This window comes from Xyrauchen texanus, chromosome 40 (assembly GCF_025860055.1).
Source record: "Xyrauchen texanus isolate HMW12.3.18 chromosome 40, RBS_HiC_50CHRs, whole genome shotgun sequence".
In the NCBI taxonomy this organism is placed as follows: domain Eukaryota; kingdom Metazoa; phylum Chordata; class Actinopteri; order Cypriniformes; family Catostomidae; genus Xyrauchen; species Xyrauchen texanus.
This window is the reverse complement of record NC_068315.1, coordinates 22,272,042-22,298,272: the sequence shown is the minus strand read 5'-3', so window position 1 is coordinate 22,298,272 and position 26,231 is coordinate 22,272,042. Positions and strand designations below refer to the sequence as shown.

The 26,231-nt window shown below is 40.0% G+C and overlaps 1 pseudogene; it reads left to right on the top strand.

The window, feature by feature from the left end:
• LOC127633193 (dynein axonemal heavy chain 9-like) overlaps nt 1–26,231 on the top strand; it is a 184,909-nt pseudogene that overhangs the window by 30,625 nt on the left and 128,053 nt on the right.

Below are 26,231 nucleotides of genomic sequence, written 5' to 3'. Positions count from 1 at the left end.
CATGATGTAGCGCTGGCTCCTTGCGACTCCGGGGCATCTGCATTCTGAATTACGTAGACGACTGGCTGATCCTAGCGCAGTTCCAGGAACTGGCAGTTCAGCACAGGGACATCGTCTTAGCTCATCTGTTTCTCTGGGGTTGAGGCTCAACGCCAAGAAAAGCGTCCTCTCTCCCACTCAGAACACTGTCTATCGGGGCATCGTATGGAGTTCAATCACTATGCAGGCACAACTGTCTCCCGCTAGGATTGAGTCCATTCAGATCACCCTGAGCAAAGTCAGGCTAGGTTGCACTGTTATCAGTATCAACGATTTCCAGGTCTCAGGGCGAACGCGTCCACGGTGATCCCTCTGGCCTTCTGCTCATGAGACCGTTTTTGTTGTGGCCAAAAGCCAGGGGATTTCTTCCAAGGGCCAAAACCCCTGGGCTAAATAGGGTTACGCGCCTCAGGCTTTGTTCCCTTTCTATGTGGTTCAGACCCCGGTTTTCTGCCTTGGGTCCCACTCTAGGTGCGTCTTGTTGTCGCAGACTGCTAACGACAGACGCCTCCCTGACGGGTGGGGTAGCGGCCTTAAGTGGTCGTCCAGCTTAAGGGGATAGGAGGGTCGTCAGCTCGGTTGTCACAGTCACTGTCTCGGGTTGATGGCTGTATTTCTGGCCCTGAAATACCTCCTCCTGAGGCTGCCATGCCTTGGTGCGGGTGGACAATACAGCGGTAGCCTCTTACATAAATCATCAAGGAGACCCACGTTCTTGTCAGCTGTATTTCTGACACGTCGGATTCTCCTTTGGGCCCAGGGCAAGCTCCTGTCACTCAGGGCAATTTACATCCCTGGACGCCTAAATGTGGGAGCAGATTTGCTGTCCAGACAGAACATACCGAGGGGCGAGTGGAAACTCCACCCCGAGGTAGTACAACAAATTTGGGAGAGATTTTACAGAGCAGAAGTGGACCTCTTCGCCTCTCAAGAGACTGCGCAATGTCCCCTCTACTTCTCTCTGAGTCACCCATCCCCCCTGGGTCTGAACGCGATGGCGCACACATGGCCCAGAATGTGTCGGTATGCTTTTCCCCCGGTTTCTCTGCTCCCGGGAGTCTTAGCCAGAGTTCGCCAGCAAGGGTCTTGCCTCTTACTGATAGCGCCTCACTGGCCAAACAGGATTTGGTTCTCAGAAATTATATCTCTCCTCGACGGCTCGCCTTGGGCGATTCCGGACAGGAGGGACCTTCTGTCTCAGGCACAGGGGACGATATTTCATCCCCGGCCCGAATTGTGAAACCTTTCATGTCTGGCCCCTAAGGGTACCAAATGAGGTTCACAGGGTTTTCTCTTGAGATTATCGAGACCATTTCAAGTGCTAGGGCTCCCTCCACTTGGAACTGATCTGGGTAGATTTTACAGGGCAGAAGAGGACCTCTTCGCCTCTGTTGATAGCGCAATGTCTCCTCTACTTCTCCCCGAGTCGCCCAGTCCCCCTCCCCTCCCCTTGGGAGGGGCTGAACGTAGTAACGCAAATGCACCTGCATGCGTTTCCTTCTACTAAAGTTCTTATTACAGAACCAGCTAACTGCCAGTTTGTTTCAGTTCTGGATTTTCTGTAGAAAGAACTGTCAGCGGGCACTTGCCTCGCCACTGCCAGGTTCTATGTGGCCACTGCGGTTTGCCACGGCTTGGTGGGCGGGTGCCCTCAAAGAGGCATCCTCATTATTGCCCGGGCCTCACGAGGCGCGCGGTCAAGCTTCGCCAGTAGGTTTCAGGGCGCACTCTACCAGAGGGCTCTCCTCCTCTAAAACCTTGGCTAGAGGTCTCCCTCTGCAGCAAGTTTGTGATGCGGCAGGTTGTACTCTCCGCACACATTCATTGGATTTTTATAGTTTGGATGTTTTGCCACTCCGGGCTCTTATGCCCTTGAGTCGACATCTCAAGCTCATGTCTGGACAAGTTTGTGATGCGGCAGGCTGGTCCTCTCCGCTCACATTCATCAGTTTTTATGACAAGTTTGTGTTGCGATAGGGTTCTCTTCGCACACATTCATCGAACTTTATGGGTTAGATGCTTTGCTACTCCGGACTCTTATGTCCTTGAGTCGACATCTCAGCCCATCCCTAAACAAGTTTGTGATGCGGCAGGTTGTCCCCTCCGCACACATTCATTGCACCTTTTTAGTTTGGATGTTTTGCCACTCCGGGCTCTTATGCCCTTGAGTCGACATCTCAAGCTCATGTCTGGACAAGTTTGTGATGCGGCAGGCTGGTCCTCTCCGCTCACATTCATCAGTTTTTATGACAAGTTTGTGTTGCGATAGGGTTCTCTTCGCACACATTCATCGAACTTTATGGGTTAGATGCTTTGCTACTCCGGGCTCTTATGCCCTTGAGTCGACATCTCAGCTCATGCCTGAACAAGTTTGTGATGCGGCAGGCTGGTCCTCTCCGCACACATTTATCAAAATTGAATGGTTTAGATGTTTATGCTACTCCGGGCTCTTATGCCCTTGAGTCGACATCTGAAGCTCATGTCTGAGACCTCTCGCGTTTTTGTGAGTACACTGCACAACCGTAGGGGTCCGGACAGCCCCAAGCGCGGCGGCGTGGGTATTGCGTTCCTCGTGAGCGCTTAGCAGCGTAACATCGTAGTGAAGCCTTTTGTAAAGGGAACGTCTCGGGATACATGTGTAACCCTTGTTCCCTGAAAAAGGTGGAACGAGATGTTGCGCTGCTTTGCCGCACCGGGGGCGTCCAAGGACTGCTCTTCAAAAGAAGTATCTGACGACACCTGGTGACGTATCCATTTATAGCCTGGCCTCAGGTGCATCTAATGATTACATCAGCCGAGGCTATAAATTCCGGTCAATGTTCATTGACGTGTTCCACACATTTATTCAGCTTGGCTCACAGCTAAAGCTGTTCCCCGTAGCGCTTAGCAGCGCAACATCTCGTTCCGCATTTTTCAGGGAACAAGGGTTACACATGTAACCCGAGACGTTTTCATTATATTTTCAGATATTACCAGCAAGGAGACACAGTTTCTCTAAAGCAAATCTCACCCCATATGTTCCATTCCACTGCAGCTATAGAACAATATGTAAAATTTATAAAGGCAGTGCATATTCTGGGATTTTGAATTTGTACACGGCCATGGCAAAGTAAAGCCTTATATCTTATTCCATCAGCTCTCAGCAATATGTGACTCATACTTATATATGACTGTTTATCTGATACAGGTCTGAGCTATATCAGATTGTGCACTGATGTCCAAACCTTGGTAGATAATATGTGGTGTTGGAATCTAATTAGAACTAATTTTGATTGTGACTGTATAAAATGCTCCATTTAAAACACAACCATGCCTGAGTGTTTTGTGCTTCGCAGTGCTTAATTTCTGAATACAGTGCATCCGGAAAGTATTCATAGCACTTGATGTGTGCTTGTTTGAAATCTTTGCAAATGTATTAAAAATAAAAACTTAAATAAACCACATGTACTTAAGTAATCACAGCCTTTGCTCAATACTTTGTTGAAGCACCTTTGGCACCAATCACAGCCTCAAGTCTTTTTGTGTATGATGCTACAAGCTTGGCACACCTATTTTTGGGCAGTTTCTCCCATTCTTCTTTGCAGGACCTCTCAAGCTCCATCAGGTTGGATGGGGAGTGTCAGCGCACAGCCATTTTCAGATGTTCAATCAGGTTCAAATCTGGGCTCTGGCTGGGCCACTCAAGGACATTCAGAGTTGTCCTGTAGCCACTCCTTTGTTATCTTGGCTGTGTGCTTAGGGTCATTGTCCTGTTGGAAGATGAACCTTCGCCCCAGTCAGAAGTCCAGAACGCTCTGTAGCAGGTTTTCATCAAGGATGTCTCTGTACATTGCTGCTTTCATCTTTCCCTCGATCCTGACTAGTCTCCTGCTGCTGAAAAACATCAAACAGCATGATGCTGCCACCACCATGCTTCACTGTAGGGATGGTATTTGCCAAGTGATGAGGGGTGCCTGGTTTCCTCCAGACATGACACTTGCCATTCAGGCCAAAGAGTTCAATGTCAACCAGAGAATTTTGTTTCTCATGGTCTGAGAGTCCTTCAGGTGCATTTTGTCAAACTCCAGGCTGGCTGTCATGTGCTTTTTACTGAGGAGTGGCTTCCGTCTGGCCACTCTTCCATACAGGCCTAATTGGTGGAGTGCTGCAGAGATGGTTGTTCTTCTGGAAGGTTCTCCTCTCTCCACAGAGATATGCTGGATCTCTGTCAGAGTGACCATCGGGTTCTTGATCACCTCCCTGACTAAGCCCCTTCTCCCCCGATCGCTCAGTTTGGCCGGGCGGCCATCTCTAGGAAATTCTGGAGTCCTGGTGGTTACAAACTTCTTTCATATACGGATGATGGAGGCCACTGTGCTCATTGGGACCTTCAGTGCTGCAGAAATGTTTAGTTTTTTATTTTTAATACATTTGCAAAGATTTCAAACAAACTTCTTTCACATTTTCATTATGGGGTATTGTTTGAAGAATTTTGAGGAAAATAATGAATTTAATCCATTTTGAAATAAGGCTGTAACATAACAAAACGTGTAAAAAGTGAAGTGCTGTGAATACTTTCCAGATGTACTGTATACTGTACATTTCTAGTAAAAATTTGAAAATCTTGATCTGGGCTGTCAAGCTCCAAAATGACAAAAAAAAAAAAGAAAAAAAAAAAGAAAAAGCACCATAAAATAATCCATATGACTTATGCAATATATTACAAGTCATCTGGATCCTTATAGCTTTGTGTGAGTTGGCCATTTAAAAGTTTTTATAGGAAGACATGTCTCTTGTACAGTGTGTTATACCTAACCATACATACACTATCAAATAGTTGAGTTATAGAGTTCCCACTTTTGGATAATTTAAAACTTTCTCTCTCTAAGGGATTTAAGAAAAACCTTCAATATTTATTTCTAGGCATTATAAACAAGCACAAACGTACATGATATTCAAATTAGGAACAAAATAACAATACTGTGTACTTAAATTCTTTCATGAAGTATGTACTCATCTAAACATTTGAAACATTGCAAATTATGTTATCAAATAAAAAAATTACAATATAAAACAGTAATTTTATCAGTATAAAACAATATATTTACATTTAATGAAAATATATACAGATATAAAAGTAGTTTGAGACTGTTGGGAGACTGACTCAATTACATATTTTCTAATGCTTTTAGGTGTAGTCAATCACTGATGAGCACTTTTCCATTATATCTTTTCCATGTTAACAGCGACTACACTCTGATTGGTGAAGCACCTTTCAGGATTATGGGTAGTGTAGTTGTTTACCTTTAATTTGGCCATTGCACATTATTTATTTACTTTTTTAAAAGGTTGAAATTACACTGACTTGAGACCTATGCAGAAGTATACATCATCACTTTAGACTCTCGGGGTTCATTGTAGGTCTGTTTTAAAAAAAAAAAGTCATAATCCCTAAGAAAAGTAATGTGATTAATTCCAGATCAATACTGTTGCATTCTATGGTGCTTCTGTTTTATTCTCACTTTCTTATTGGCTGTTTAGAGCACCAATTTCAAATATTGTTGCAAGTTTTATGTGCCATTTAAATTTATATTGAGAATATACCATCCGTCAGGTGAAAAGTATTCAAGATGCTATTCGAGACAAGAAGAAGAGGTTTAAACTCATGTGCGAGGATGTAATCCTGATTCCTTCAGTGGGCATCTTTATCACTATGAACCCCGGCTACACTGGCAGGACTAAGCTACCGTAAAACCTCAGGCTCTCTTTAGGTACACTTAGGATTTGCATTCCATTAGGTGGTTTGGTCTTAAAGGGGAATTTTGCTGTTTTTAGATGTCTGAATATGCATCCTATTCATAAGGAGATAGGGTGCCATCTGTGCCTATTTATTACAGAGATTTTGAAGTTTAAAACATACAATTTTAAATATTTTTGTTTACATATGAAACTATAAAGTTTTCCCATTAAATTTCTTTTGTCCATCTATTTTTTATTTATTTTTATTTTTTTTTGTGTGGCTATAATGTAAAACATATTAGTCTACACATGATACTCACCGTATGTGAAATGCCAGGCTTTTTAAACATTTTACTCTAGAATTTTCTTTCCTTTGACAACCGTAGGCCATGTGCAATGGTAATGCCGGAATTTGAGCTCATCTTTGAGATCATGGGCTTCATTAAGGCTTGTCTTTTGGCCAGGAAGTTCACCACTCTCTATCAGCTCTGCAAGGAATTGCTTTCTAAACAGGTTTAACACACTTTAGGCTGTGTAGAATTCAATAATCAGTCAAATGACATTAAAAACTTAAAAGAACATGAAGACTAACATGGTGAGATTATGTTACCTCCAGCCTGACATAGTAACATTGGTCCAACTAATGGCAGATGGTTGATTGGTCGGGTAATCTATTTAAAAATAGTAATTAATTTAGAATTTCTGTTTGTTGATGCAACTGCCACAAAAATGACACACTTAACTTTTAAGTTGTTATTGTTTACTTTTGTATAGCATTTTACAGAGCTGTGTTTCATGTAAAGACTTCAAATCCCGTTTATCTGTCATGGGGACTTTATTTGATTACGGTTTTATGAGACATCCAGTTGTTTTCTAATAAAAATGCTGTCAATCACACTTCTTATATCCGTTCCTCTATGAATAAATATATTTTTTAGGTACATCTGATAAAGACTGTGAAATATGTGGATGAACTGAAAAAAGATAATAGTCTGGCTGTATCAATTATTATTAAATAGTGTAATAGCATTGCACCGGCAATAGTTCAAGTTTATTTGTCTCACTGTTTGTCTTACTCTTTTTGTTTCTTTTTGTGCCTGTTTTTCTTCTGAATTGCTTTCTCAGGATCACTATGACTGGGGACTGCAGGCAATTAAATCAGTAATCGTGGTGGCTGGTTCTCTGAAGAGAGGGGACCCGGGCAGACCAGAGCACCAGGTGCTGATGAGAGCCCTGAGAGACTTCAATGTCCCCAAGATCATGACCGATGATGACATGCCTGTCTTTATGGGCCTCATCGGGGACCTCCTCCCGGCTCTAGACATGCCACACAAAAAGGACATGGAGTTTGAGAAATTTGTCAAGCAGTCTGTGTTGGACCTCAAACTGCAGGCAGAGGACAGCGTTGTGCTAAAGAAAAATTGTGTTTTTCAGGCCTTGTAAAGTCATAGAAATTAATACAATCTTAAAAGTCATATCTATAGTAAATCTATACTTTCTAGTAATGCACTGCTCTAAAATATTTAAATGGCTAGATATTGGTCTTGCGTAGAGCATGTGTAAAGTCAAATTTGTCCACAAGCCATAGTGATGTCTGATTTGTGAGGAAGTTATTCTTTTCAGTTACTTTTTTTATAATAAATTGGTCGAACTGTTTCACAAACTGGTCTAAATGATTCATCAAGGGATCAGTCTGAATCAAAACTAGAGAAAAATAAAAGTCAGTTTCACTCTTTTAGAAGCCCTTCCTAAAATGTATATAAAATTAAATCTATATCATTAAATATTTGTTATATAAATGTCACTTGCAAATTGTCATGCAAGTCGTTAAAATAAACACTTACATTTGAATGGCCGTTCATTAAGAAATTGCCACAGAAATGTGAAGTTTTTCAATCTACCAGCAGGAACTAAGTGGTCTGTGCTAACCAGCCAAACACTGAACCCTTGGTAATGTTCATCCATGTCTACCCAACACATTCTACACCTTCAAAATCCTTTGTCTGACATTTTTATTTCAGCTAGCATATGTTTATGTAGTCATATTTACACTTATTTATTTAGCTTTTTTTGCTTCATACTGATCATATCAATCCATGATAAAAAAGGAAGTCGAGAGCATATCTGAGGTTCATCAGGACTCAAAGAAGTCATCAACTCAACCACTACGGCCCTGATTGATGCTGCAATCACATTTTTTCTTCGTCTCTTCTTCCGCTGCACATTATCTTCCTTTTAGAGCCATAAACCCGCTGTTGTGTTACAAGCAAATAGACATTAGTGTCAAAGCAGTCTGAAAGTGGATCTATTGGACAAATCTAAGATAGCAGGAATTACAGTGTAATGGTGCCTCAGGTGCCAGAGTGGGGCTCTAATTTTCAGCATTAGGCCTAAGCCTTGATATCAGCCTTTCTGTTCACCAGAGCCAGGGGAAATAAGTGCAATCTCTGACAGGTCAAAGAGTCACAGAAACAACATAACAGCCTCCATCAATTGGTATTTAACCCTCGCCACAGCATGAGAGGAGACACACATCTGACTCCAGACAGCCAGGTCGATGGTATGCTTACTGTCTGACTGGCCGAATGGCGAGTCACATCTAGTCTTTGATTTGTTGGAGGGCAGGCGTGGTGGAGACAAGGAGAGGTGCGTGCCTAAGTGCTAGTCTGCCATTAGCTGTAGCTTCTGATAGACATCAGAAAAAGCAGCAATCAACAGACTCTTTGAGATGCCAAAGCAGCTCTAAAGAGCCCAACAGGGAGTGCCATCAATGCCATTGATTGAACATACCATCAGTTCCAAGAGGGAAACTCTCTCTTTTTCTCCTTTTCACACTCAGAGGGAAGCAACTCTGTTTAAATGTTTAGCGTTCTCATAGTGCTTCAGAAATTATCTAATTGTGAGCCAACACTCACTGAGCAAGTTGAGCAATTTACTGCAAGCTGGTAGAAAAAGTATAATCTTTTTACTTGCATTTCAATGTATGCAAGATATGAAGTACAAGCCAGTGTGATACATACAATATGTCCATGAATATAAGAGCATAATTGCAAATCCAAATTGTACTTGTTCACAATTTGGTGAAGAGTAGTGTTGGGTTCGAGTGCATTCCGAGTCTTTTTTTTTAATTTTTTTTTTCTCCCCAATTTGGAATGCTCAAATCCCAATGCGCTCTAAATCCTTGTGTTGGCATAGTGACTTGCCTCAATCCGGGTGGTAGATGACAAATCTCAGTTGTCTCTGCGTCTGAGACTATTTATCCTTGCATCTCATCATTTGGCTTGTTAAGGCATCCATGCACAACTCACCACGTGCTCCACCAAAAGCAAGAACCACATTATAGCAACCATGAGGAGGTTACCCCAAGTGACTCTACCCTCCCTTGCAACCGGTCCAATTTGTTTGCTAAGGAGACCTGGCTGGAGTCACTCAGCATGCCCTAGATTTGAGGTGCGGTAGTCAGTGTTAATACTCGCTGAGCTACCCAGGCCCACCAAGTCCGAGTCTTCAACAATCAAGTGGAGTTCGAGTCAAAAGGGGCCAAGTCGAGCTCAAGACCGAGTCCATAACAGTCTGAGTCGTGTCCGAATGAATCTGTTCATGAATCTGAATTATAATTGTAACCGTAAACTCAACATCAATATTTTAAGCTTATTTTAACCTTCATAACTAAGAAAATCAATTTGTCAATATAAATACAAAAAACAAATGATTAGTATCCCGCTGAACAAATTTCAAAGTGGTTTCAGAATGAAAGCATATGCTTTAGGTGTATGAAGGCAAAACTGTCCTTTAACACACTTCTTATCTGTCTGTTGGCATTTAAATTATTTGTTGCTTTTCCCTCAACTGAAACATACACCAAAGAAAGTGAAAGCTGCATTAGTCATTACAACCAGAGTTATTCTTATTTCAAATTTGTATTTAGTTTTTATTTCTATTTTCAATTTCAATTTGTCCATTATGTTTAGTTTAGTTTTATCTAAAATGATGGGTGAAATAAATTTAATATAATTAATTAAATACATTTAATGTGTTTAATACAATTAATAAATGATAGTATTAAACATTTAATAATTCCCATAAAATTAAATACAAAAACAGGAAATGAAAACAGAAAAGATTTAGTAAAAAAAATATTTATATACTACAGTACTACACTTCACACTTTTCAGTCATCCTGCTGTGTTCAGGTGTAGCTTAATTCCATAAAGTCAAGATCAAACTCACCTTGGGTTGACCTTTCTTTCTTTTCACTTTCTATTTATTATGGATAATAGGTGAATAGAAACTTCTCCCCTCACGTGTGTTCTTCATTGCATTTTCTGACTTCTTTGCATTGAAATTCAAGTGCAAGCTTTACAGGTAACGCACAGAAGTTGCGCTATAGAGATGCTATATATACTATAGAGATACATCTATACTGAGATGTACAATTTCCATCATGGTCTATTTTATCCATCATATTAGTTTAAATGTTCCTGATACGTAGTAAATGTGATTTTGTCTCGATATAGTCAACATTTTCTGTTACAAAAGACTTTGCGTAGTAAGCATAAGTCTGATAAAATGTGTTCAATTTAATAATTTGTAGAGTTGGGGAACATACCTTTTAAAGTGTAATTACATTATTGATATTGCTGGATGAGAGCAGTAGAGCACGTCAGGTGATCTCTATCCCACACACACATACATTGGCCTCCAAATGTTTGGAATAATGTACAGATTTTGCTGTTTCGGAAGGAAATTGGTAGTTTAATTCACCTAAGTAGCATTCAACTGATCACAAAGTATAGTCAGGACATTACTGATTTAAAAAACAGCACCATCACTATTTGAAAAAAGTCATTTTTTATCAAATCTAGACAGGCCCCATTTCCAGCAGCCATCAATCCAACACCTTATCCTTGAGTAATCATGCTAAATTGTTAATTTGGTTCTAGAAAATCACTTGCCATTATATCAAACACAGATGAAAGCTATTTGGTTTGTGAAATGAAGCTTAACATTGTCTTTGCGTTGTTTTTGAGTTACCACAGTATGCAATAAACTGGCATGGCTTAAGGTCAATATTAGGCCAAAAATTGAAAAAAAAGAAACAGCTTTCTCTAGAAAGTCATCTCAGCTGACAGCTTCATTTAATTCTACAAGCTCAACACCAGTTTCATGTTCAACAGTAAAGAGAAGACTCAGGGGTGCAGGACTTATGAGAAGAATTGCAAAGAAAAAGCCACTTTTGAAACAGAAAATCAAAAAGTTAGAGTGAGCAAAGAAACACAGACACTGGACAACAGATAATTGGAAAAGAGTGTTATGGATCTTAACCCCATTGAGCTTTTGTGGGATCAGCTAGACTGTAAGGTGTGTGAGAAGTGTCTGACAAGACAGTCACATCTATGGCAAGTGCTACAGGAAGTGTGGGGTGAAATATCACCTGAGTATCTGGACAAACTGACAGCTAGAATGCCAAGGATCTGCAAAGCTGTCATTGCTGCATGTGGAGGATTTTGAACTAGTTTAAGAAGTTCAGAATTTTTTTTTTTTTCAAATTGTAATTTAACTTTTTCACATTATTAATGTCCTGACTATACTATACATTGTGATAAGTTGAATGCCACTTTGGTGAGTAAAAGTACCAAATTCTTTCCATAAGAGCAAAATCTCTACATTATTCCAAACTTTTACCTGCTAGTGTGCAGCGTGGGCGTGCGGGTGAGAGAGTAAAGTCTGAGTAAAAATGCATCAGAGTCCATGACAAGTCCAGGTCCATTAAATTTGGGTGTGGGGCTCCAGCAAGAGCGATGTTTTTTGCATTATTTAATGCAAGTTAAGCTCAATGAACATAATTTTTGGCATAATGTAAATTGACACAAATAAATAAAAATATAATATTTATCTGACTGAATAAAAAATGTTACATTGAGGTACTCAATGGAAGTGAATGAGGTAAATCTTTCGAGGGTTTAAAGGCAGAAATGTGATGCTTGTAATTTAATTAAAGCACTAGCATTAATTATTCTGTTAAAATTGTATGTGTGTGTATTGTTTGAGCTCTAATGTTTTTTAAATCATTGTTTTAATGTTGTTTTGTGGCATGATTGTACACAGAAATTTTTATCATGATTTTAGTGTGGTAAAATTGCTCATTAATGCATATTGTCTCGTTCACGGATAGGCCCCTTTCACTTTCAATCTACGTGCCTTAAAATAACCCAGATAAGGAGAGACAAGTTGAAATTATAATTTGTTTTGTTTGTCAACATTATGCCAGAAATGTCTCAATTGAGCTTAACTTGTACTGAACCTGAAATATTCCTTGTACTAACTGAATTTTACTGCTCACATTCAAATTAAAAAAAATTCCCACAATTCTTTAGCTTTTTACTGTTCTTACTTATGTCTTAAAAAAACATTTATGAGTGGTATATAGGCCTTTTTATTGTGGGTACTGTTTTTGCCATTAAGCAATATTAAATAATAATAAAAAAACAGATGAAGGTTTCAGTCCTACATAAATGCCAAATGTTTTGTTAACCCAAAGGTAAATAGAGAAGTTTCAAACTTAAATGAAAACTGTATAGACCGTATTGACAGTAGCAACATCTTTGATTCATAAACGTGTTTGTGAGGGATAGACTTACCATCTCTTTATTTGCACGGACGATATAAAAACGCTCCTAGATCCCATATGATTTTCCACAAATTATGCTGACTGGAGTTTTTTTGTCTACTGAATGTTCTTGGAAAGATGTTTTTTGTCGGCAGAACGATCCAAAAACATTTTAAACTGCCGTACAGTCCATTGAAGAGACTGTACATCTGTCCCTCACAGCCTAGTTGTCATTTTAATCAAAAATCAAAGATAACACTACTGTGAATAAGGTATATTGCTGGGATATTAAACTATTTATTTTTTATTTATTTATTATATATATATGTAACAAATACAAAATAATCAAGGCAAATAAATATACATTCATGTATATATATATATATATATATATATATATATATATATATATATATATATATATTTGTCTGTGTGTGTATCTGGGTGTTGGGGTGGAAGCATTTAAAGAAAAGAACAAATGTATAATAGATATAACAATAGTAAAAACAACAAATAATAATGACATTAATAATGACAATAACAATAAACTCAATCCATTAAGAATGGGGGGTTGGGGATAAATAAGAGGGTAAACAACAATAATATTAGTTGTAATAATAATAAAATAAAATAATTATAAGGCTGCCTCTGATCCCTCCATGGCCACGCCACAACGGACCATTAGGGAGTGATGCCGTGGGGCACAGGGGCCAATGTCCACACCCCCATCCCCCCGGACATTCCACACATGCCCATGTGGTTTTCTGTCTTTCTTTTCTTCTTTTTTTCCCTTTTCTCCTCCTCCTTCAATAGATGTGTATGTGTCAACAAGCGTAGAACCAGCCCAGGGCAAAGCCCAGGCTACCACACACATGCCACACTTACCTTGTGTTGTTGTGTTCTCATTTACTCCCTTCCCCTATCTCCCTTTTCCGATGCATTCCTTTTTAAGCTCTTGTTAAGAGATATTAAACTATTCAAACAGCCATTCGCTAACAGTTTGTCGAAAATTGAGGAAGATTTCAGCACTGGCTGTCTCTCGTCCAAAATCGGCTCACAAATACTGAATACTGCTCATTCAAAAAGAGAGCTGACTTCTGCGAATTCAAAACTTGTGTTGTCGATTCATTGAACCAATTTCTTTCGTTTGAACAGTTCGAAATAACTGATTTATGTGAATGTGTTTACTTCCTAACACAAAAAAACAAAACAAAGAAACGACAATTAGTTGCTGTCCAGTCCATCAACAACTTTTAAAAACTTGTGGGTATGAAGACAAGTTTTGAGATATTTGCTTTATGCCTTAACTCCAGTGAAAATGAAAGTTAATTTAAAAATAAGCTGAACTTTCACTTCTTGGTGCAGCAAGTTTAGATGCTGCTACTTTTTCCATTGAACAGGACAAGGAAAACATTTTTTTTTTTTTTTTGCTTTGAAATATCTGGCATGAAGGGGAAATCACACTGGTGTTAAACACCACTAGATACATTTTCAGGATCAGAGAAAAGCTGATTTTAGCCAGCCAAGCTAGTTTGTTTCTCCTGTGTACTGTTATATAGAAAAAAGAAAGACAACAAAACATTGAGCAAAGCAACTTTATGGCCTTTTCTTTATATAAAAGCTCTGTTCTTCACGGTTCTTTCAGGTGGTTCAGCTGGAGGAGCTGTTGGCCGTTCGTCACTCTGTGTTCATTGTGGGCAACGCCGGCACCAGAAAAATCCCAAGTCCTCAAATCTCTCCATAAGACATATCAGAACATGAAGCATTGGTCTGTATGGGCCAATCTTAACCACAATGCAGTCACCAATGACAAGCTGTTCGGCATTATAAATCTAGCCATGCACGCATGGAAATATTGTGACGGCTGCTGTTGTTTTGCTCTTTTGCCTTTTGAAAGGCGCAGCAGTTCCATCACATTGGTTTGTGGCGTGACATGCAGGCGAATGTGAGATTCAACACATGTCTAGTTTCTCCCCCCAGGGCTGTTTTCTAATATCATGCGTAAGCTGGCCAGCATCAGTCACAGTGGACCCAAGTGGATTTTCCTGGACGGCGATATTGTTCCGATGTGGATTGAGTCTCTGAACACAGTAATGGATGAAAACAAGGTAAAGCCAGAACAGCCAGAACTCCAGTTCAATATCGGGATTTACAAAATAGCATTCAAATATCTTTACAAAACTCGTTCAGCAGCATACTGCCAAAATGCATAAAAACGGACATCACTTTTAATTGACCTATAGTGATGGGCTTTGTGCTTTCATTTTGTGGAGATGACAGCTGTGTGTGTGTATGCGTGACACTGTAGAGAATTCCTCTGAACCCGACCATGAGGCTGGTGTTTGAGATTAGCCACCTACGCACTGCCACAAAGGCAACTGTCTCCAAAGCTGGTCAGTGTTTGCCCTCCTCTTCTCTTAAACTGTCTCCTCTGTTGCCTTCCTAACAGCACACAACAGAGCCAAAACATTCTACATATCAAGATCTAAACTGCAAGAATCAGGATCCAAACTGAACTAATAAAATTAGATAATAATAAAAGATTCTAAGAAACAAGATTCAATCCACAAGAATCATGATCCAAACTGAACTAATACAATTTGTTGATAATAAAAGATTCTAAGAAACAAGATCCAATCCACAAGAATCAGGATCCTAACTGAGCTAATAAATAAGAGATTCTAAGGAAAACATTATAAGAAAAACAGATCCAAACTACAACTATAAATTGAATCTGTAGAATTATGTGAAACAATAGTTCAGTATGATTTTTTTTTTCCTGGTTTGTCTCCACACAGCCATTTAGAACATCAACCCTGCCGATTTCTCAAGTTGGATTGACAGGAGAGAAGTCCAATCAGAAAAGTCCAATCTAACCATTTTATTTGACAAGTACCTCCCAAAAATGCCTTGATACTCTCAGGTCAAGGTAATGCTACTGGATGTTTCCTTCTCTACTGAATATCATGGGAAGTTTTTACAGCTGTGATCACCTTAAGCCCAACAGGTCCATGGGCTAATGCTTGGCTTGTTAATATTAATTTGTTTGCATGACCAAAAGCTCTATGAAGATTAAGCAACATCAGCATGAACTAATTAATATTTACAAGCTTAGCCTTCTTAAGTGCACTTCTAGCACAATTTTTAGCTGATAAAACAAACCCACAATGATGTGACCAAAATGCCAAGAAAAGCACAGCAGACTCATCAGTGACAGCATTTCTCTAATCAGGAGCACATAGTAAATATATGAGTCCTTGAAAGCATGCCATATAGGCTGCAACATGCATGGACATGTACAAAAATAACCCATGTCAGTCAGGGTAATTTACCATGCAGTAACATTACTACCACAGAAACCACTTAGCTGAGATTTAAATATCAGACAATTTTACCTAGTTTAAATTTGCAACAATTGTATTTGAAACTGTGAGGTTGAATTAAGTGATTTGACTAGAAAGTCCCTTTAGATTGGAAATGCAACTAAACCAACTATGAATAGGATATTCGTAGGTTGTCATCCCCAGAGAGTACCAAACCACCTACCAAACTACCAAAACACAGCTCTGTTTTTTGAGTGGTTCAACATTTCAACATTTAGCTCAACCAGTGGTGTGAGTTTGGGGTGGAACCACTGATATAAATATATAGAACTGGATTGCTCATGACATCATCTCACTGAAGCCACTGCACCGCCATATTACTATGCCCAAACATTCCAATATCCCTATTGACTTAATAGGAAATCATCTAATTTCAGCAAGTAAACATTACTCATTTAATCACTGATGTTATATTTGAAATCTGCATGTACATTCCTACAACGAAAATGTCCACACATGTAATTATTTATTTAAAGCCGGAAATTGTTCATTGTGCCATTTTGCCACAACTTTGGAGGTTTGCCTGAGATCATCGTCAATTGGATCAATTGGAAGACTCATTTCCGACCAAGCTTTAACTTCCTGGATGATGTCTTGAGATGTTGCTTCAATATATCCACGTCATTTTCCTTCTTCATGATGCCAGGTTGTGAAGTGCACAAGTCCCTCCTGCAGCAAAGCACCCCCACAACATGATCCTAAATCCAATGGGCCAGTCTCTGTTTGGAGACAGCTTTCCCCTTCTGCTGCCCTCCAAAACCGACAAAGAGATGCTCTGAGCATCTAAAGCTCTGTTTGCGGTCCAGATAGATGCGCAGGGCATGAACTGGACACAGCAACGACAAGGCCGGGTCTTCCACCTCTAAAGCGAGCACTTCCAGGTTCACCACATGATCCTGAAAGGGAGTGGTGGGAACATTGTGCACGTAAACGGACCGGGGTCTCAAGATCACGTGAGAGTGTGCCGGCCCAAACTCCAGGAATTCGCTGGTGACAGTGACTGCCTGCAGGTCCCAAACCCTCTTGATAGAAGTGAGTGCCACCAGGAGGGCCATCTTCATATATAAAGTGCTGAGATTGGCCTGCTCCAGGGGCTCAAAGGGGGCTCTCTGTAAGGCAGTTAGGACCACAGAGAGATCCCAAGAGGAAATCAGGCACAGCCTATGAGGGTCTCACATCCAGTGTATCATGATACGCTGTTATAGTCTCACATCATGTTATACATGATACGCATGATACAGCCATCTCTCCAGCCCCTCCTGTAGGAAGGACAATACAGACCTGACTGCGCATCTCTGTGGATCTTTCCCGTGGAAAGAAGTCTTTGCGAAAAGACACCACTTTAAAGCATACAGCCGCCTTGTAGAGGGCCTGAGTAATTGTGTCTATCACCGCTGATGGAAGGCCTGCTAGGTCTTCCACGTATCATTCTGGAGCCAGACGTGGAGGTTCCAAATGTCCGCCCGTTTGTGCCGGAGCATGCCCTGCCCCTGAGTGAGAAGGTCCTGCCGCAGGGGAATGCACCAGGAAGGGGCTACTGCCAGGAGCATCAGGTCTGTGAACCAAGTCCGGTGGGACCAGTATGACGCAACCATCAGGTTTCACCTTGACTTTGCACAATGTCACTGGAGGAAATGTGTACTTGCAAAGCCCCCAAGGCCAGCTGTGCCTCAAGGTATCCACACCAAGGGGAGCATCGGACAGGAAGTACCAAAGGGGGCAATGAGAGGACTCTCGGGAGGCGAACAGGTCCACCTGCACCTCCCCAAATCAGCTGGACAGCGTGGGGGTGGAGACTCTACATGGAGCGTTACCTGTCGTTAGAGCGCATCTGCTTTATGGTTGAGGATGCCCAGGAGGTGAGAGGCTTGCGGAGACTTCAACATCTGCTGACTCCAAAGGAGGAGATGGCGGGCAAATTGTGACATGCAACGTGAGCGTACACCACCCTGAGAGTTTATATAAGCAACGGTCTTTGTGTTGTCTGTCCGGACCAACACGTGCTTGCCCTGAATCAATGGCTGAAGCCTCCACAGGGCCAGCGATACTGCAAGCAACTCTAGGCAGTTGATGTGCCACAGTCTTTAGCCAGTGCTGGAGCGGTCTCATATGCATCAATCCGAGGGGGAGTACCACTGCAGAGGATGCCATATGCCCCAGGAGCCTCTGACATTGTTTCAATGGCATCGCTATCTTCCACCTGAAGGTTTGGTGACCGAGTCCAACTCCATACTGAGAAAAGAGATGCTCTGCGCAGGGTGGAGCCTGCTTTTTTCCCAGCTGACCTGAAGCCCCAGTCAGTCTAGGTGCTGAAGCACAAGGTCTCTGTGTGCACACAATAGAACTCGCGAGTGGGCTAGGATCAGTCAGTCATCGAGATAATTGAGGATGTGAACGCCCTTCTCCCTCAGTGGGGTCAGGGCAGCCTCTACGAATTTGGTAAAGAGATGAGGAGACAGGAACAGACCAAAAGGGAGGACCTTGTACTGGTATGCTCGTCTGAAGAAATAATCTATGTCGAGGAAGGATCGATACATGATAGTCAGGTCGATGGATGTAAACTAATCCTGATGTCGTACTGATGCCCGTATAAGGCACGCAGATCCAGAATTGTATGACTCGGCTAAGGGGGCGGGCTTTATCGCACCCTTCGCCAAAAGGGTGGCCACCCGAAGGACCGAGGCATTCTTGCCTCGTGGTGGAGAGGATACCACTGATCCTGGGTGGCCATCTGGTGAACTGGATCGTGTAACCTAGACAGATTGTCCTGATGAGCCATCGCCACGGGCTGGAAAGCGCTAACCAGGCTCCCAAGAACCGCCATACTTAAGCACATGAGATGCTTCCCAATATCATTTGTCTTAAGACGATTATTTATATCTTCAGCTTTAGTGTGTCAATAGGAAATATAAATGTTAGACTCCCAAACATTACTTTTGCAAATAGAAATGATTTGGATAGAAGAACAGGGAGCCCTGCAACAGATGTCATGGCCCCGACAAAGCACATCACTGAACATTGTGTCTGTCTGAGATTACATAAAGAGACAGATGTAATTGAGACAATTAGATAGAAGAACTGTGGCAAATTCTCCAAGGAACTTGGAACATCCTATCTGCCAACAACCAAAAAAAACTGTGTCTAGGTGTTCTAGGAGAAATGGTTCTGTTTTAAAAAAAAAAAAGGTGGTCACACTGATTGATGTTTACTGGACTTATGAAAACTTTTTATTTCATTATTTTTGAAGACATCCTCACTATGCAACATTTTTCACAAGTGCCTAAAACTTTTGATCAATACTGTATAAAGTATTGGGTGGGAGGGGCTGCACCTGCGCCCTCACTTACGACTCTCTCGCACACATTGAACACTAAACAATCTAGTCCATTGTCTAAACTTAATTATACATGCAGACACTCAAAAGGAGAAGTTTTAAATTTGAATTTCTTAAATCAGCTTTTTTTTTCATTAAAAATTTACTTCAGACCAAAAAATACAGACCTCGGTGACCTCATAGCTGGTTACGACCATGACTGTCTGTCAGACAGATCAGATTTGATCAGTTTGTAAAATAATAGTGAGCACTGGCGGTCCTAAAGATCTGATTTGAAGACTTGTTCGTGTGCTGTGTAAACAAAACTTAAGTCATGTCAATCAAGTCCAAACACATTTTAAAAATGAATTATCACAAAACTCATACAAATGTCTATATTTTATTGTTTCCTGTTATCCAAAATGCTGAACCTTTTTTTTTAATTATTTCACCTTTTTTATTTTTGTAGATCTTCTAATTGCTGTATGCTTTCACCCCAGCTCGAGGATTACAGAGTGGAATTCAGTAAGTGTTGTGTGACGGAGTTAAAAATCATAAGGATCCCACCTCAAGGTACTGTGTTTGATTACTACATTGATCCCGCAAAAAAACATTTTATTCATGGTATTTATGGATTTGTATTGATGTCTTTCTGCAATTTCTGTTGGTTTGCATATATTGGTCATTCAACAGGGACAAAACTCTGACAAAAGTTCCTTTCTAACACCCTGTCTACACGGTGTGCAAATGTTCTAAACCAATGAATTGTGTTGTTGGCAGGAGTAGCCTTCCAAAATGGAACAGGACATCCATTTACTGTCAGCGCAATGCGACACGCCATGACGCAACACCAGAAATTCTGTTCTGGTGGGAGACAAGCTCAGTTCCTTGGACCCTGAGAATTACACCATCAAAAATGTACCCTTTAATTACTACAATTACTTCTGCCATATTACAGGGTTTGTTTGTTTGTGTGTGCCTTCAAACAAATTACTTTGTTCATTTAATTGAAAAGACTGAAAAAAATTCTTCTGAAAGCATAACTTCAATGCTTTTTGAACATTGAAAAATTTGTTTGTGATCTTATCTGTATGCCCAGGGTACTTTTCTCTTTGCAATCTGTTTGGTTGATATTTATCAATCTGCAGCATGTTCACCTATGTATTGATACGCTTGCTCCTTTCTCTCTCACCACTGTTTATTCACAGAGAAAGAAAGAAAATATACATTACATTTACAATCAGTAGAAAGGCTATAGCCAAGTGTTCCCTATTTGTATATTTATACAATTATAATTAAACACAGGTTTAAAAACCCCATGTAATGCCTCGACTAGTGCAGTTTTCCATCCTCTACTGACATATTTCCTTATAAAACAGTAAGGTGGGGCAGGATGTATCAAAGATTTCTTCCCTTTTTTAAATAGTAAATAGCTTTTATTTTATGTATCAGCCATGAACCATGATTAGCTACTTGCTTTAATTAACACATGGTTTAATGAAAAATTTGTGTTGATATGGAATTAGAAAAAAATTACCCCACTACCTTTCCCATAGCTGTTTTAGAGAAACATTTAGAGAAGGTAGGGAGGAACTACGGCCCACCTGGGAGCAAAAGGTTTGTCTACTTCATCGATGACATGAACATGCCGGTGGTGGATGTGTATGGCACTGTTCAACCTCACACCCTGATCCGTCTACACATGGACTACAACCACTGGTACTTACACTTGCTAATCACCTGGGCTCAAATGCTTTTTGAGCTGAGCCTGAGCATCACAATGATTTATAAAACAATCTAGCTTTAAGCACACTATAACAGCCATATCATTCCATTTCATGGCTAGAGTCATTCCCCAAGAGGCACAAGCTTGCCCTAATGGCTTCAAGCTATTTTACACAATGGACATGCTAGTTATGATTGTGACACGTTTCTACATTTGCTCAGGTGGAGAATTGAATTGCTACATTAATGGAATTTGTTACATAAGGGTTTATATTGTTAAGAACCAAAAAATCATTAGGAATAATGCAGTGTGCAAGGCCTCAAGAGGTTCTGTTTTTTTTTTTTTTTTCTGCACTGTTGCGCAGCAAGTCACTGGAGGCAATGTTTTGTCATTGAAAGAAAACATGCCTACTCTGGGTTCTGTAGTGTCTCTGTCGTGTCTATTAGATCTAAGATGAGCAGGAGAACAGCTGAAGTCAGTGTATTTCTTTGAGCTGCAGTGGATTTAGAGAAAGACATGGCATGCATATAGTGCGGCGCTTGTGAGTAGCGTCTCAGTGACTGATGGAACGCTGTGTCCTCTCAGGTATGACAGAAGCAAGCTGCAGTTGAAGGAGATCCACAATGTTCAGTATCTGTCCTGCATTAACCCCACTGCAAGCAGGTTTACGATGAACCCTGACTGCAGTTACACATTCAAACAGCCTGCTATGACTGCAAATAAAAAAGTAGACTTGATAGACACTGGGCACTATCTCTTTTCCTCCCTCTCAGTCTCCCTCTCTGCCCCATTAGCTGCTGCTAATATATGTTTTTTAATCACATTATTTTGCAATATTTTGTTGACACCTTATACAAAGCCTGTAAACTGCATGTAATGAATTATAAAAGTGTTCTCAAAATAACATTGTAATTATTATGGCTTTCCATAGAAAATTTTAACTTTAGATATAATACATTATTATGCTCAACTACACATGGTTACACCTTTAAAGAGCATAATAAATTTGATCACATATTATAACACATTAAATTTGGCATTGAGCATGTGCTATAAAACATTATTACATGGCTGTCTGGATCACTCTTTTCTTATTGGTCAATTGGCCATCTAGCGGTCTGATATGATTCTGAATAACGAAGCTGAATACTGTATATGGAAAGGCATATATAATGACTTAAACGAATAATGGATTCATCCAAATAAATATAAATGTAATATATTTGCTCTCTCCTTTCCTGGAGTGGACACCCAAAACGATCTACTGCTGCATCTTAAATCAACACCTTTGTGGTGAGGGATTCACTCCAGTTCTGCAGAAGAGCTGCTCACAGCTGGTTCAGTTGGCCCTTGCCTTCCATTAGCATGTGACCGCCACGTTCCTGCCAATTGCCATCAAATTCCACTACATCTTCAAACTCCGGGATCTCTCCAACATATTCCAGGTACACTGACAGCCCTTAGGTCAGCTCATACAGAAACTGATTGAAATATTAAACTTTCAGTAATAAACCATTAATCCCCATCAACCCCTCTTGGGCACTCTCTGAATGTCATTCAGTATGAGACAAAATGACTTACCCGCTGTGATGTCTGGCTTTTTTCAGACTGTTGAAAGTTTTATAATCTTGACTATGTCTGATAATACATTTATATTGAAGAAAAAGCCCAGCACCATGGTACAGTGATCACACTCATGCTCTTAAGAGAGCAGAAAATGGAGCGCAAGTGGAAGAATACAAAATTAGAGTTATTATGCAGTGCATGGAAGGATAGTGTCTGTAGCTACAGACAGGCACTAAAAGCTGCCAAGTCAGTATATTTTAGCAAACTCATAGAAAATAACCACAACAATCCTAGGTGTTTATTCAATACTGTGGCTAAATTGATTAAGAATAAAGCATCGACTGAACCAGATATTCAGTTGCAGCACAATAGTAATGACTTCATGAATTTCTTTACTGATAAAATTGTAATAATCAGAAATAAAATTGGAACAATGCAATCAACTGCCACAGCACCTTAGAAAACAGTGTCTCATAATTTTCCTCACGTGCAACTTCAATCATTTGCTGTCATAGGCCATAAAGAGCTAATAAAACTTATAAACAAATCTAAATCCACAACATGTATGTTAGATCCAATACCAACTAAGTTCTTAAAAGAGGTATGCCCTGTAATCTCAGAACCTTTTCTTAATATTATTAGCTCTTCGCTATTCTTTAGACATGTCCCAAGAAACTGGCAATTATCAAACGACTTAAGAAGCCAGAATTAATAATTACAGACTGATTTCAAATCTACCATTTATTTAAAAAATACTAGAAAAGGTAGTTTCCTCCCAACTATGTTCATTTCTACAGAGTAATGGTATATATGAACAATTTCAGTCAGGATTTTGGGCTCATCAAAGTACAGATACTACACTTGCTCTTATCATCTGATAACAGCTACTTTACTTTTCTAATGGTTTTAGATCTTAGTGCTGTATTTGACACAATAGATCACAACATTCTCTTGAATAGGGAGGAGAATTATGTTTGCATTAGTGGACTTATATTAGCATGGTTTAGCTCCTATTTATCAGACCGCTACCACATTGTATGTGTTAACGAGGAATTGTTCAATCAAACATAGTTTAGGGCCTCTGCTTTTCTCCATATACATGCTTCCCCTGGGAGATATTATCAGGAATCATGGAATAACTTTCCACTTTTATTGTCATATTCCCTGTTGTCTTTTGTTTTTGTGCTTTTATGTTGAAGTTCTTGTTTAGTTCCTGTTTCCAGTTAGGTTTTTGTAGTTCTTTGTAGTTCATTTTATGATTGGTTTTCCCCTGATTGTTTCTCATTCCTGATTGTTTCCCCAGGTGTTCCTTGTTTTCCCTTGTGTATTTAAGCCCTTGTTTCCCCCAGTTTATTTGTCAGTTCTTACATGTTTTGTTATGCTCTGTGCTAGGGTCCCTGTGTTTTTCTTTATTCTGAGTTTTCTTGTTTATTTTAATAAAGCTGCACTTAGATCCTCATTCTTTGCCTGCCTCGTCACAGTTATGCAGATGATACCCAACTTTATATTTCGTCTAAACCCAACGTAAATTCACAATTCTCCAAATTAGCAGTATCAATGAAATTAATGATTAGATGGCCAGAAATGTCCTTTTACTCAATTCAGACAAAACAGAAGTACTAATTATTGGACCAAAAACCTCTAAAAATAAGCTGCTAAAATATAATTTAACTCTTGATGTATGTACTGTTACATCATCTTCTACAGCGAAGAACTTAGGTGTTATATTTTATACCAATCTGTCCTTTGAAAATCTAATTTCCAATGTTGGTAGAACAGCATCCTTCCACATCAGAAATATTTCTAAGTTACGACACATGCTCTCTGTTGCTGATGCTGAAAAACGAATTAATGCGTTCATGACCTCAAGACTAGATTCTAAATTAGCCCATATTTTTCATTTGATATATTTTATATGTATTAATAGTTTATATTTTATAAAAAAAAAATATTTTACATATTTTCGTTGTTACATTGGCTATGTATCAATTTTAAAATTCTGTTAACTACATACAAAGCTTTGAATGGTCTAGCTCCACAAAACTTAAATGACCTTCTGACATACTATATTCCATAACGTTCATTACTATCTCAAAATTCTGGCTTGTTAATATTTAGAATATCAAAATACACAAAAAGAGTTAGATCCTTTTCCGATTTGGCTCCTAAACTATGGAATAGTCTCCCTAACACTGTTCAGGGTGCAGACACACACACTCAGTTTAAAGGAATATTTCACCCAAATATTTAAATTTGCTTATAATTTACTCACCCTCAGGCCATCCTAGATGTATCTGAGTTTCTTTCTTCATCAAAACAGAATTTAAGATTTTTAGGATTTCATTTTAGGCCTCCTCCTTTAAACAATGCAAGTGAATGTTCTCCAATTTTTGACAGTGCAAAAATTTATATTTAGGGTGCATCAAAATAATCAACTCGACTCATTAAACAAATAATGACAAATAAAGTTCTTCTGAACCCAAACAACTGATTATTTTTAGAAACCAAGCAATACTTATGTATTTTTAACTACAAATGATCACTTCCTTACATCTCTGTGACGTGCACTCATGAGAGGGATGACGTAAGCTTGTTGGTAAGGTCACACATCACGTGGAGGAGGCAGGAAGCGCGTTAATTGTTTACAAGAGAAGGAGCGCTGTACAAAAGTTTAATTGTCTTTGCTGTAGATTTGTATTTGTATAAGTATATAGTTCAAAATGGTCATTTGGCATGTGTATCCTGGATTCTTCAACCTTCAGAAACCGCAAAGAAAATGCACACTGGGAAAAATATTAACTTTTCATTGCATATACATGATCATGATCGATTGAAGCTCTGGCTTATCAGTACACCTCTACATTCTCTCAAATATTGGAGGGTGTGCAGTGAACATTTTATCCCTGAGGTTTTCAGACCATCGAAATGTGTGAAAACTTTGTCATTGTCATGCCTCCCTGGGGCTCTAAACCTCCCTCAGCGCTTCGCTCCTCATTACCCGATTTCTAATTCACCACACCTGAACTCGATTCACTCGCTTCAGTTTGCGAAGCTTCTATTCTGCGTGATATCACCTCTACCATTGATCTCACTGTGTAAATTCTGTGAATCTCAGTAATGCTCTCGCACTTGGTTTCACTAAATAAAACTTATGTGCCTTGAATTCCTGACAGTCATATAGCCTATATATTTCTGCTAAAGAAAAAGCTCAAGTAGATAACGCAATGGCATTGCTCCCAAATAAAGGATGGTTGTTTACTGCAATAATTTGTATTTAAATAATTAATATTTGGAAATATTTTTGGAAGTTTATAATATTTGGAATATTTTGGAAGTTTACTCCAAGGTGCTGGAGAGGAGAGTTCGGCCGATTGTCGAACCTCAGATTGAAGAGGAACAATGCGGTTTTCGTCCTGGCCGTGGAACGACGGACCAGATCTTTACTCTCGCAAGGATCCTGGAGGGGGCCTGGGAGTATGCCCATCCGGTCTACATGTGTTTTGTGGATCTGGAGAAGGGTCCCCCAGGAGAGACTGTGGGAGGTGCTGTGGGAGTACGGGGTGGGGGGGTCCCTTCTTAGGGCGATCCAATCCCTGTACGTCCAAAGCGAGGGCTGTGTCCGGGTCCTCGGCACAAAGTCGAGTTCATTCCATGTGGGGGTTGGTCTCCGCCAAGGCTGCGCTTTGTCACCAATCCTGTTTGTGATATTCATGGACAGGATATCGAGGCGTAGTCGGGGTGGGGAAGGTGTGCGGTTCGGTGGGCTGGGGATCTCGTCGCTGCTTTTTGCAGATGATGTTGTCTTCATGTCATCATCGGTCCGTGACCTTCAGCTCTCACTGGATCGCTTGGCAGTCGAGTGTGAAGCAGCTGGGA